The sequence below is a fragment of the Ambystoma mexicanum genome, chromosome 1p (assembly GCF_040938575.1).
Source record: "Ambystoma mexicanum isolate Mex_15411 chromosome 1p, UKY_AmexF1_1, whole genome shotgun sequence".
NCBI classification, from domain to species: Eukaryota; Metazoa; Chordata; class Amphibia; order Caudata; family Ambystomatidae; genus Ambystoma; species Ambystoma mexicanum.
In genome coordinates, this window is record NC_090921.1 from 655,073,164 (window position 1) to 655,086,101 (window position 12,938).

The window sequence follows — 12,938 nt, forward strand, 5'->3', positions numbered from 1 at the left end:
GGGTTTGCCAGAGGGCCACCCCCATTGTGTTGGAATTGTGGGATGATAGGGCATATTGTGTGTGTATTTAGTAGTCGAGGAAATGTGCAAATAAAAGGACAAAACTCAAGAGGTGGGACAGGTCATCCACCACCATACATGCACACAAACACAAGAGGGCTGTGCCCAGGATCACATATCATATCAGACACAGGAACCACAAGCACAGCAACACAACAGCAGGGGTCAGTGCAAAAGCATCCACTGCAAGGGCAGTCACAACAAGCACCTATGCGTACACAAGGGTAGATCTGGAAGTCTTCATGTATGAGATGAGCATTTTGTTAACATGGCTACCTGGATTAGTAGGGAAAATTGTGAGGATACCTGATGAATTTTTATTTAGACCACAAGTACCTATGGATGAGAAAGAAGGATAGATTATTCCCATATAATTGGAAGTAGCTGTGGTACGAGGGGAAATAGCAATGCTTGAAGGAGTAGATAAAGAAGGCCGGCAATGGAGAACATTGAAAGCTCTTGAGGAGGGATGCAGATTGACAGATATAACAGATGAAGATATGTTCAGAGATTAACATATAGATGATGAGCTGGTGTTTTTATTAGCATTGCATATAGGATAAAGATTGAGAAAAGGGAAGTCCCACAGTGAATGGCAGTGATGTGGCAAAGAACAGCGCTCTTTCAGGAAGACATAGAAAAGGTTCCAAGTATCCTTTGGACTGCGGGCCCATATGATGTTGGCCTATTGAAGGGAATAGGGGAGGTTAAAATAAAACTGATGCCAGGAGCAATTTTACCCCAAGCAAAACAGTACCCCAAGTCCCGAGAAGCTGATGAAGGCATATTTACCTGACTATTTCAGCACTGATGAAACAGGGAATCTTAGTGCCATCGGACTCCACATGCAATACTGCAGTGAATCCGATAAAAATATCAAAAGGGAGGTAGTGGAGATTTATCCAGGACTTGCATCCTTTTAATCAGATTGTAGAAGCGGAATTTCCATTCGTTCCTAACCCCGCAACAATATTGTATAGCATCCCAGTTGGTGCTAAGTATTTCACTGTGATCGATTTGAAAAATGAATTTTTCTCGATCCCGTTGCACAAAGACTCACAAGACCTTACTTCCTTTGTGTTCAGACAAAAAAGACCAAAACTTGCTCATTTGCCTCATGGGTACTGTGAGTCTCCACCAATTTTTAATAGGGTCCTACAGATGGATCTAGGTAACATTGAACTCAAAAGTGCGGTAATTCATTACGTAGGTGACATATTAATCTGTAGTGAAATAGAGGATGAATGTAGGCAGGACTCTGTTCAGTTCATGACAATATTGGCAGACAAAAGATACAAAGTAGATAAGGAGAAATTACAGTATTTCCAGGAAGAGGTGTTGTACAAAGGACGGTTAATTGCACATGAAGGAAGTAATGTGACACCTGAGAGAGCTGAGGTTATCTTGAAAACACCAAAGCCAAAAACAGTGAGGCAAAGCAGCAATTTCTGGGCTTATGCAATTATTGTAGGGCCTGGGTGGTCTACTACAGCACATACACAAAACCACTTTTGCAAGCACTTAAGAAAGCACAAGTTGGTGAGAAAAAGATAGAATGGACTGAAGAAATGGAGGAAGGATTTGAAGAATCGAAAAGAGCAATTTGTACAGCTCCACTTTTGTGGATATTCCCAATTACAGTGAAGAGTTGTATTTGTTTTCACACGCCAATGGATCAGTAATGACAGCAGTACTCACACAAAGAACGACACTAGGGTATAAAACTTTGGCGTATTATAGTGGGATTTTAAATTCAGTTATGAGAGGACATTTTCCATGCGAACAGTCTTTGGCTGCTGCTACATTTACAATCAAGAAGTCCACAAGTATTACTATGGGCTGTGCAATGACACTATTGGCCATATTCACAGAGCGTTCTCCAAAAAGGCTTTGCCATTATAAAGCGCTTCTGTGAATTAGGCCCTATATGTGTAGCATGCCATATTTGCCATTTTAGAAAAACACAAAAGTACTTTGACAGCACAAAGAACATCTGCATATGAAATAATGATTCTCAATCCAGCAATTAAAATTGTGAGATGCAGAATAGTGAACCCAGCCACTTTTTTAGCTGAACCTATAGATGAAGGTGATCATGTTGCTGTGTATCTATGTTAAATTTTATGAGGATATACCCGTGTGAAAGAAAATGCTTTAGTAGGAGGGGAGATTCTTTTTATTAATGTATCATCAAAAATCAATCAAACTAATGGGGAGAGGCATATAGGATCCGCAGTTGTAAGACGCCATTTTTCAGCACAGGCAGCAGAATTGGAAGTGCTTATTGTTGTGCTCGAGAAACACAAAGATCAGGAAGTGACAGTGTACAGTGACTCTGCCTATGTGACATCAACTGTACATGCAGGGCTGTCACATTGGAAGAAGAGGGGTTATCGCCACACAGACGACACTCCAGTCCAACATGCATCTTTATTGGACAGACTCATTAAAGCACTACCACTCCCAGTGGCCATAGCAGTTATAAAATGTGCAGCGCATACTAAACAAACAGACTTTATTTGTCACAGAAACAAAGACACATATTTAGAAGGTAAAGGGTTGCTTATTCCTCAGAAATTTTGAGTGTCAACTAATAGAGATACAGGGCAGAGCCCCCCTAGAAGAGCAGGAGCTACGGAGACGTAGGCGGTGTACTTAATCCCCCACGGAAGCACTAGACACACAGGAAAGCACTGGAAAGCCAGAGATGCAAGCAGCATTGCTAAAAGTCGGACTCGAGCAGCTGCATTACCCTGTGCATATAACCAGAGAAAGTCTTGCTGCCACTATTGCCGAGGACTGTTTTTTCCCAATCTATTGGAACATGTTGCACAGTTCATTGTGAATTGCATTGTGTGTCAGAGGTTTACAGCTCGGCATACACTAAGAATGATCAAAGGAGTAAAACCGTGTCCAAATGGCCCATTTCAGCATTTGCATATTGTCTACATCGATATGCTGCAGACATGTAATGGGTATAGGTATCTATTGATGGTGGTGTGTCACTTTTCTCGATGGATCGAAGCCACTCCTTGTACACATCTTGATGCCACCTGCGCAGCAAGGTTCTTAGTGCGTGAGGCATTTCCGAGATGCGGTGCATGTGAAGCATTAAGGCCCAAAAATGGGTCACACTTTGCCAATGAGTAATTTGACCAAATAGGGCTTTTATTGAACATAAAGTATACATTTTCATCTGCTTATAACCCACAAGCAAACAGGATATGTGAGGGGCTTAATGGCATCCTCAAGGAAAGACTAGCAACGAGTAGATTAACTTCGCAAAAGGGATGGCTATATTGCCTACCCCTAACTTTGGATGCCTTTCGAAATCAGCCAGGATCAGATGATCACCTTACGCCTCATGAATTAGTAACAGGGGGCCGCATGAGGACACCTCTCATGCCCCCATCTAGAATCAGAAGTGATGCCTAGTGTGTGGCGCAGACTTTAGGTGATGAGATGCATGATTATTTGACATGTGTGACTACCAGTGTTTCTTTCATTTCAGATCAAGTCAAGCATCAGAGGGAGGGGTTGAGGAACAGGGAAGAGGACAGCCCAGTAACTGATCCAAGTGAATTATTGCCACCACCAAAGTTATATGTTGGAGATCAAGTGCTTATCAAATATTTTACACGTAGATGGCATGAGCCAAGATTTAATGGTCCAAATCAACTAGAGGAAGTTTCCCCTACTGAAGTTAGGGTGTCTGGAAGAAGAGCATGGTTACATTTGGGCGAAGTGAAAATCTTCAAAGGCAAGACCCCCTCTAGCACCCACTGACTGGGAAGCAAGACAAGAAGAAGAATTGCTGCATGTGCAGACTCGATTGATGACCAAGAAGAAGGACGATAAAGCAGCGTGTGATTAAAAAGCATTTCTTTTGGACTGGAATTCATTGGACACTCCTTAAAATACTAGTAGGAAGTGCATGGACTTGCAGAGAATTCCAGAGCTTAAACATGTTTTTAGAGATTCTTTGTAAATGTAGAATCATATCGGCACTATGCCCAAGCACCAAATCCTTATTAAAAACCAGAAGAGAGATAAATACCCAGATTCGTTTTGAGAGATATTGCAGAAACAACACATTGCACCAGCCAATAGTGACACACATAGGTTTGTGGGTGCAGTTTGTGTGTTTATACTTTATTCATACCCTACCCTTGTTAGGAGAGATGTTAATATTCTCACCTTTCTCCAAGATCCAAAGAACAGCCCAGTTATAAGGTGGCTTTTGATTGCAATAATCGAGCAGATTGTGTAACTACAAATGTGATTTGATTATATGTATTAAAATTGATCCAGGGAGTAAAAAATGCAGTTCCAAGAAGGCCAGTAAATCAAGAGGAAATAGAGTGGCACACAAAATGTATGTCAAAACTCTTATGCATGATATGCATATGCATATGCTTTCTTTTCTTCTTTTTGTATATCACATTTCAAAGTCTTTATCATTCTAATGGTTCAATTGAAAACACAACACATGTGATTTTTCCCAGTATAAGTACACATTATGATAATTTCCTTGACCTATTTGGGCATGTCAAATGACATGAGAGGGATGCAGAATAAGATAACCAGGGGATAAATACCTATATTGATAATTCAGCTCACTTTGGGAATAATATGTGGCACCAACATATGAAAAAGGTGCGGAAGAGAGCATCTGATGAGATCTGTTATATCTGCTCTCTCATCCCCTATGCAATGAGTACAGTAAGAACATTAAAACCACTTAACTGCCATGGGTCCCCTCCCCCCCAGTGCCAAGGCCTTTTTTGGTGATTTTGGTATATCACCTTACAATGCCTTCTATTGTTTTCTCTTTCATTAACCCCTTAAGTGCCAAGGACGAGGTAGCTCGTCCTTGGAAACAGGGAGGTAATCCCAAGGACGAGATACCTTGTCCTTGCCACTTAAGTGGTTAATTTCAAAATGTATGTCAGCACATGATGCGAAATGCCTCAGCCATTTTGCAGCATGTACCACCAGAGGACAGTTCCAAGGGAGCTGGGCACCCCTGCAATGGCTATCAAGAGAGACATTCCTATACTAGGATGATTAGATCAAAACAAAGCAAATGAAAAAGAGTCTGGATGGACAGGCAAGATGCTTGTTTATCCTTCTGTGGGACAAGACAAAGAAACCATTGAAGAAAGGGAGATGATCAATTGCTCTGGCAAAACTGAAGAGACTGCAATGTCATTATGCTGGGAGCGTTGACAGCTGTTAATCTATGGACAAGTGATTACAACCGAAGGATGGGAAGATGGGATTCTGTCCTGTGCAACTCATCTACTAAGGGAGGAAACAGTGCACGAGGTGCAGAAAGTGAATGATGAGTGTCTAAGGTCATGTGCCAAGAATTCTAAATTGCTGACATGATATGATATGGCATTTATAACGCGCCTATACACAAGTGTTTCAAGGCGCGACGAGGCAAGGGGGGAACAATGGGAGGACAAACAACGATCCTACTAGGCCAGGTGTCATTCAGATCGTGAAAGTGCATGGGAATGGGGGGAAAGGAAAAGTGCGCAGGGGGAAGGGAGAGGGGAAGTGCAGTACATGGGAAGTGGAATAAATATGACACATAAACAGCCAGATAGTGGCAAGTGCAAGGAAGTGCAGATGTAAGTGCTAGAAGTTGGGACTGAAGGGATACAGAAAACGGTCCCCAAGTGCAGGGGATGCCAGGGAGGCAGTGCAGGTGGGTAATTGACGGGGCCTGGGCCAGAGATCAAAAGGGTGGCCAGGTAGCCAGTGCAATTTCAGTCAGGAATTCAGCAAGGGAGAGGAGGAGAGAAAGCAGAAGCAAAGAGGAAGGTTTTGAGGTGTTTCCGGAACCGGAGATGGCTCTCCTCAAGTTTCAGGGAGGCAGGAAGGCTGTTCCAGAGAGAGGCCCCTGATGAAGAGAGTAATCTGCCACCAACACATTGCTTGGAGAAGCGACTGACCCTAAGGGAGTTGGAGGCAGATGAGCGAAGAGCTCGAGAAGGGAGATATTTAGGTAGAGAGAGTTGAAGGTATTTCGGTCCCAGACCCCACAAGGCCTTGTGTACAATGCAGAGGGTTTTGAACTTAATCCTCGCAGCAACTGGGAGCCAGTGCAGAGATTTCAGTCCTGGAGAGATACGATCCCTGGGCTTGAGGTCAAGGACAAGTTTAGCAGTCCTGTTCTGGTTAAGCTGCAGAGGGCGGAGAGTAGAGGCAGGCAGATTTAGATAGAGGCTGTTACAGTAGTCCAGCTTGGAGAGGACCAGGGCTCTGGAGACAGTGAGCTTCTGGGGGAAGGAGAGGAAAAGAAGAATATCCCTAGGTAGGTGCAGCTGGTAGTGTGACTTCTTGGAGACGTCAGAGATGTGAGGGAAGAAGGAGAGTGCAGAGTCGAAGATGACCCAGAGATTTTAGCCTTGCAGGTGGGAGTGGGAGGAGGGCCAAGAGAGGCCGGCCAGGGAGCTGCAGGGAAGGAGAGAGAGGGTGTGCCGATGAGTAGAATCTCAGTCTTACTGGCATTAAGACAGAGGTCGTTGGCGGCACACCATTCCTGAATGGCAGACAGACAGTCAGAGATGAGGGAAGGAGAGGAGGAGGCTGAGGGTAGCCTGAAAATGAGCTGGGTATCATCCGCATAGCACTGAAAGTTGGGACATAGAGTGGCGATGCTGTGGGCAAGGAGTGCCAGGTATTGGTTGAACAGCCAGGGAGAGAGGTTAGATCCCTGAGGGACACCACAGGTAGAGAAAAAGATGTCGGAGAGGAAGGACCCAAGTTGGACCTGGGCGGGTTGGTCGGAGAGGAAAGAAGTCAGCCACACCAGAGCTTGACCAGTGATACCCAGGTTATCATGGAGACGGTTGAGCAGGATGGCATGGTTGACCGTGCCAAAAGCAGAAGAGAGATCAAGCAAGATAAGAACGCAAGGGGTGTTAGAGTCGAGGTTGGTGAGCAGTTCTTCACGGATGTTCAGGAGAGCAGTTTCTGTGCTTCTGGCAGCTCTGAAGCCATACTGATGGTCATGAAGACAACCAACAGATTCAGTGTGGAGATTGAGCTGGGAGATGGCCAGTTTCTCCAGGAGCTTGCCCAGGAAGGGAGTGATGGAGATTGGGAGATAGTTAGCCGGGCAGGAGGGGTCGGCAGAGCGTTTCTTAAGAAGGAGGGTGCACAAGGGAGTGCTTCAGGGGGGAAGGGAAGACTCCAGTGGCGAAGGAGTGATTGCAGAAATCTGCCAGGGTAGGCGCCAAGGAGTCGATGTGATCCTTGATAGTTTTGGAGGAACAGGGGTGAACCTGTTTTGACGAGACTTTCATAGATCGGACTTGTCTAGAAACCTCATCTGGAGAGAAAAGGGGAAAGGCAGAGAAGGAGGGAGGAGGGGTGGCTGCAGAAGGGCCGTAGGAAGAGCAGAGAATAGCGGGAGGGGGGTGAGAGAGGGAGAGTGAGGACAGGATGTCCTGAGTTTTTTAAATGAAGTGAGAAGCCAGTGCCGTGCAGAGAGCCTGGGAAGGGACAGGAGAGGTAGAGTCTGCGGCAGGATTGGCCAGTTCCTTGGAGATTTTAAAGAGTTCAGCCGAGTTGATAGATGCCGCAGAGATGCAGGTTTGGATATGGGCTCTCTTCTTGGTGAGGACGGAGAGCCAGTATTGCCTTTGCAGCAGGTGGCATGCCAGTTTGTCAGAGGATGAACCTGAAGCACGCCATTTCCTCTCGGCAACCCTACACTTGCGTTTAAGGGTGGAGGTGGGTGGCAGTGACGGAGGTGGCTTGGCCTGCGGGGTAGGGAGGGTGAGGTGGGATGATAGGAGAAAGTGGTCACTCCAAGAGAGTGGAGTGGAGAGAGGGACAGAGAGGGGAAGGTCTGAAGAGATCAAAACATCAAGAGTGTGCCCTGCAGAATGAGTCGGGCCAGAGGGGAGAATGGTGAGTGAGAGAGAGTCGCAGAGGTCACAAAAGAGTTCAGAGAGGGGACAGGAGGCATCCAGGTGGATGTTGAAGTCTCCAGGAAGGGGGAGTTGAGTGGTTGAGGCCAGGAGTGAGGAGGAGAGGTCCGCCCACTCAGAGAGGAAGGAAGAAACCTGACCAGGTGGCCGATAGATGGTAGCCACAGTTAGGGAGTGGCTAGGCAAAAGAGAGAGCCTGCAGACGAGGCATTCAAAAGAGGAGTAGGCCTGTGTAGGGATGACAGAGGCAGGAAACCACTCAGTGAAGATAAGGGCTACGCCACCCCCAGAGCGATTGGGCCTGGGTGCAGAGAGGATCTTGTAGCCACCAGGTAGGAGCGTGTCAAAGCTGGTGATAGAGCTGGCCGTAAACCAGGTCTCAGTGAGACCGAAGACATTGAGGTCAAGTTCTTCAAGAAGGCGGCAGATATCAGAGGAGTGTTTGACAGCGGAGCGGGAGTTAAGAGTGGCAATGTGGAGAAGGTTGCCTCCTTGAAGGACTTCCGAGGAGGGGTACAGATCAGAGGTACGTCCTGCGGAAGTGTAGAGAGCTCCCGCGAGGGGGCAGAGAGGGAGGGGGAAGGCAAGGTAGCCTTTGGAATGGGAGGAGGGGACAGCAGGAGAGGAAAGGAAGTTGATGAGGCGCGGAAAGCGTCTATCAAAGAGAGGAACGTTGGCCTGAGGGCATTGGACCAAGACGGTCCCATTAGAGTAGACATTAATGATGACCTTTGAGGATAGTAAGGAGGCCAGGAGGGCGTCCCAATGGGTACCACCATTAATGGGAGAAGAGGAGAAAGGAGAGAGAACAGAGACCATATGGGGGGTGCATAGATCTGGTGAAGGAACAACAAAGAGGATGTCGGTTAGAGTTTCCTTGGAGGAGGCACTGATGTAGATGTCGGAGATAGGGAGGCCTGGGTTGGAGACCAGGATGTCCTTTTTAAACTTTTTCCTACCAGACATAGTGAGGAGAGCAGGATAGTCAATAGAGAAGCAGTTTGGAAAAATAGGGGAGACAGAGAGCACCATAGAGTAGGTTAGGGTGGAGGGAGGATCTAGGGGGTAGACAGAAAAGACAGCGAGAGGCAAGTGCGCAGGAGAGTGGGACAAGACGATGGCACTAAGGAGGTGAGCGTAGAAAGGCACAGCACATTCAAGACAGGAAAGAAGACATACCTAAATTTGAGAATCCTAGAGAGGGAGAAAAGGCCTAGGTTTCAACAATGCAGTTTCAGTGGTGGTAGCAATACAAACAGTTAAGGGCCACCTAAGTTTGAGAATCCTAGGGAGGGAGAAAAGGCCTAGGTTTCAACAATGCAGTTTCAGTGGTGGTAGCAATACAAATAGTTAAGCGCCACCTAACTTTGAGAATCCTACAGAGGGAGAAAAGGCCTAGGTTTCAACAATGCAGTTTCAGTGGTGGTAGCAATACAAATAGTTAAGCGCCACCTAAATTTGAGAATCCTAGAGAGGGAGAAAAGGCCTAGGTTTCAACAATGCGGTCCTAAGTCAGGCGGATTTGTGCATGAAGAACAGCAGAGGTTAACAGCTAGTGGGCGAAAGGAGGGGTGAGCAGGAGATCGAAGGAAGAGGGCTGGCACCTGGCGTCCCCTGCGGACACATGCAGACACAACAGGAGCCGCAGCAGTGGGAGCCGCCTTTTGCCTAAGGGCCCCTTAGCCAAGGGGGCTGCTAGGCATGGGGGCTGCCCAGGAGGGTCAGTTAAACCAGGAAGGCACCCAATAGAAAGGAGGGAAGGGGGGTCGTGGGCAGGCAGGTAGGCGGGAGGGAGGAGCAGGAAGTGGCTGCAGAGGGAGGGGGAAATGTTAAACCAAACACAATTCCCCCAAAAAAACACTCACTGGAGGCCCACGGGGGCCGTGCAGGGGTTAACCTGCAGGCTGGGCATGGCAAATGGCGACTGCTCACACCCGCTCCGCTCAACAAGAAGCGAGCAGGGAGAGCAGCTGTCGGGTAGTCCTGGAGAAACTACAGTCGGCACCAATCAGAGGGGGGGTGGGCGGTCAGGTAGGCGGGAGGGAGGGCCAGATCTGGAAGTGGCGGCAGGGGGAGGGGGGAGCGAGGAGAACAAGCGCTCAGAGCGCGGGCCCTAAATGTTAAACCAAACACAATTCCCCCAAAAAACACTCACTGTGGGTGGATGATGAATGAGGACCAATGGCTGTAGTCCCATTGACCAATTCGACAATGTGCTTTCGAAGCAAAGATAAAGTTTGGGTTGGAGAGAATAAAGGGTGCAAGAACATAATTGATATTCCAGGACTGCTGTCCTAATGGATCGTTATTGGGCTTGTGGAACCAGAGCATCTATGAAGTTTGCCCAGGAACTGGGGAGGAGTGTGTTCCATTGTACTCATCCATGTGCTAGCATTGGTGATTCCCCAGAACGACCTGAATATCAAGGGATTTCCAAAAGTGGATGAGCACCTGACGATAAGAAGGTCACTTGCACTCCAGCGGATGAAGAGAGAGAATTATTTCTCAGCTAAGTCAATAGAAGCTTACAATGAGGTCCTGGATGAGCAAAAGTTGTGCAAAAAGACTGCTATGATAATGACATCTATATTTATGCCGGGACTCCAAGCAGTGGTGAATGCCAAATGGTTGCAGATCACCAGGTGGAAGCTGTTACAGACAATCAATGCCACTATAAAAGGATTTAATGCCATGAAGGAAGAATTGAGGCCCATAAGGTTAATGACCCTCCAAAACCTGTATGTCCTCGATATGATTACAGCAATGGAAGGAAATGCTTGTGCCAATGTCAGGCCTTCATGCTGTACTTTCATACCATCTCATGATGTTGAGAATGGGACTCAGATGGGTGCCATAACTATGTTGACAGAACTACACACGAAAATGGAGGAGGAAACAGAGGCTATTGGAGGTGACGATTGGTTCTAATTTCTGTTTGCATGGATTCCACACTGGATGACACTTATTTTACATTTTTATTATTTTGCCATTTGTATAACGCACAAAGGCTAGAGCCATCTATGTGCTTTAACTTAAGAATATGGTTACAGTAAGTGCTGGAAGCAAAAACAAGTTACAATAGTTACAGACCATGCATACATTAGATCTGAATAGTGCAAAACATACATACTTAGGAAAGCTTGCCTCTTGTTGCAGGGAACTACATCAGGATTACATATGAGGGACATAATAGGTGCATTGTATATATACTTGGGAAAGATCGCCTCTTGTTGTGGGGAACTACATCAGGAGTAAATATGAGGGATATAATAGGTGCATTGAATATACACTTGGGAATGTTTGGCTCTTGTTGCAGGGAACTACATCAGGAGTACATATGAGGAACATAATAAGTACATTGGATACATACTGGGGAAAGCTCGCCTCTTGTTGCTGGGAACTACATCAGGAGTACATATGAGGGACATAATAGGTGCAATTGATACATACTTGGGAAAGCTCGCCCCTTGTTGCGGGCAACTACTTCAGGAGTTCAAATGAGGGACATAATAGGTGCAATGGATACATACTTGGGTAAAACATTGTTCAAGTTCCTTGGAGCAATATTGGTGATGTTGATAATGTTTGGATGATTCTGTGTTACAAGGATCATAATTGAGCAATGCCAGAAAACAGCAAAGAACGGAGTGGGGATGAAGAACACGATTGATATGAAGGATGAAACAGAAAAAAACGCACAGACTAAAAGTACCCCGTAAGTGCAAGGCTGTTGGGCTGGAACGTTGTGTATGGACTACTTCAAGCTGCAGTCGACAAGGAGAAGCTCCATCTATGCTGCAACACTTGCTTCTTTGCTATTGGACTGCTACTAAAGTAATTATTGCTGGTCTCTAGTAGACACCTCTACTCTACTCTGCTTACTTACTTGCAGTGCCTTGCAGTGCTTTGCACACTTACAGTTCACCTTTCTTATGCCCTTTTCTATTTTATTTATTTGCCTTGTTCCTCCCCCCTGGCTCCACCCACATGCTCCTGTCCTGCCTACATCTTCCACTCTCGCGCGCACCCGGAAGTGCCCCGTAAGTACAAGGCTGTTGGGCTGTTCGGGTGTGCAGCACGGTGCACGTGAGAGGAAATGTTTGTTATTGTTTTTTTCCAAAGACTGCAAGCTTTGATTGGGATATAGCACTCAGTGTTGGTGCGTGGTGAAGGTATGGCCTATTTTACTGCTGACATTTTCATTGGCTATACAAACAACCTATGAGTGTCTGCTATATCTAACATCAGAGTATCTTTTCATTGTGTGACATAGTTGATTTTGAGTTGCCATATTTCATTTCACTATGGCCACGAGCATGCTAAGGAATGGAAAATGCCTAATTAATCTGCCTACCAAACATCGAATAAGCTCGTCTGTAACGCCTGAGGTGACATCATTACCTCAATTAAATCTCTCACATACAGTGGGAAACTTGCATTCTCAGATTAACTCAGATTTGGATGTTGTTAGTGGTGGCATGTTTAATGACCCCACTCACGACAGCACATCCAATAAGAGTGGATTTGGAAATGAGGTAACAAATGCTGTTACACAGCAAGTTAATGTGACTGTACATGCTCATAGTTTGCATAATATTCCAATCACGGATAACTCTTTACTTGGTGCACCATTCGACTCTAATGCTATCATAGAATCAGACACTTTGCTCGTTGCACCAGTAGTAATGGCTGAACTACGCAAGCGAGCACGCTTGTCAAATGGTCCCTGTGCGTCCGCCTCTAAAACACAAGGTGTGAGGGAACAGGTACATTTCCACCAAACCCCAGCAAGATTTCAGACGTGTTCCAGCTTAAACAGGGTAGGACTCATAGAAAAAGAAAAAGCACATGAGCAAATTACTGCCAGCTCTCCGACATATGAAGCTGCTGCATTAATTTTAGAGCCTCTTCCCTTGCATTCTCCGGTGG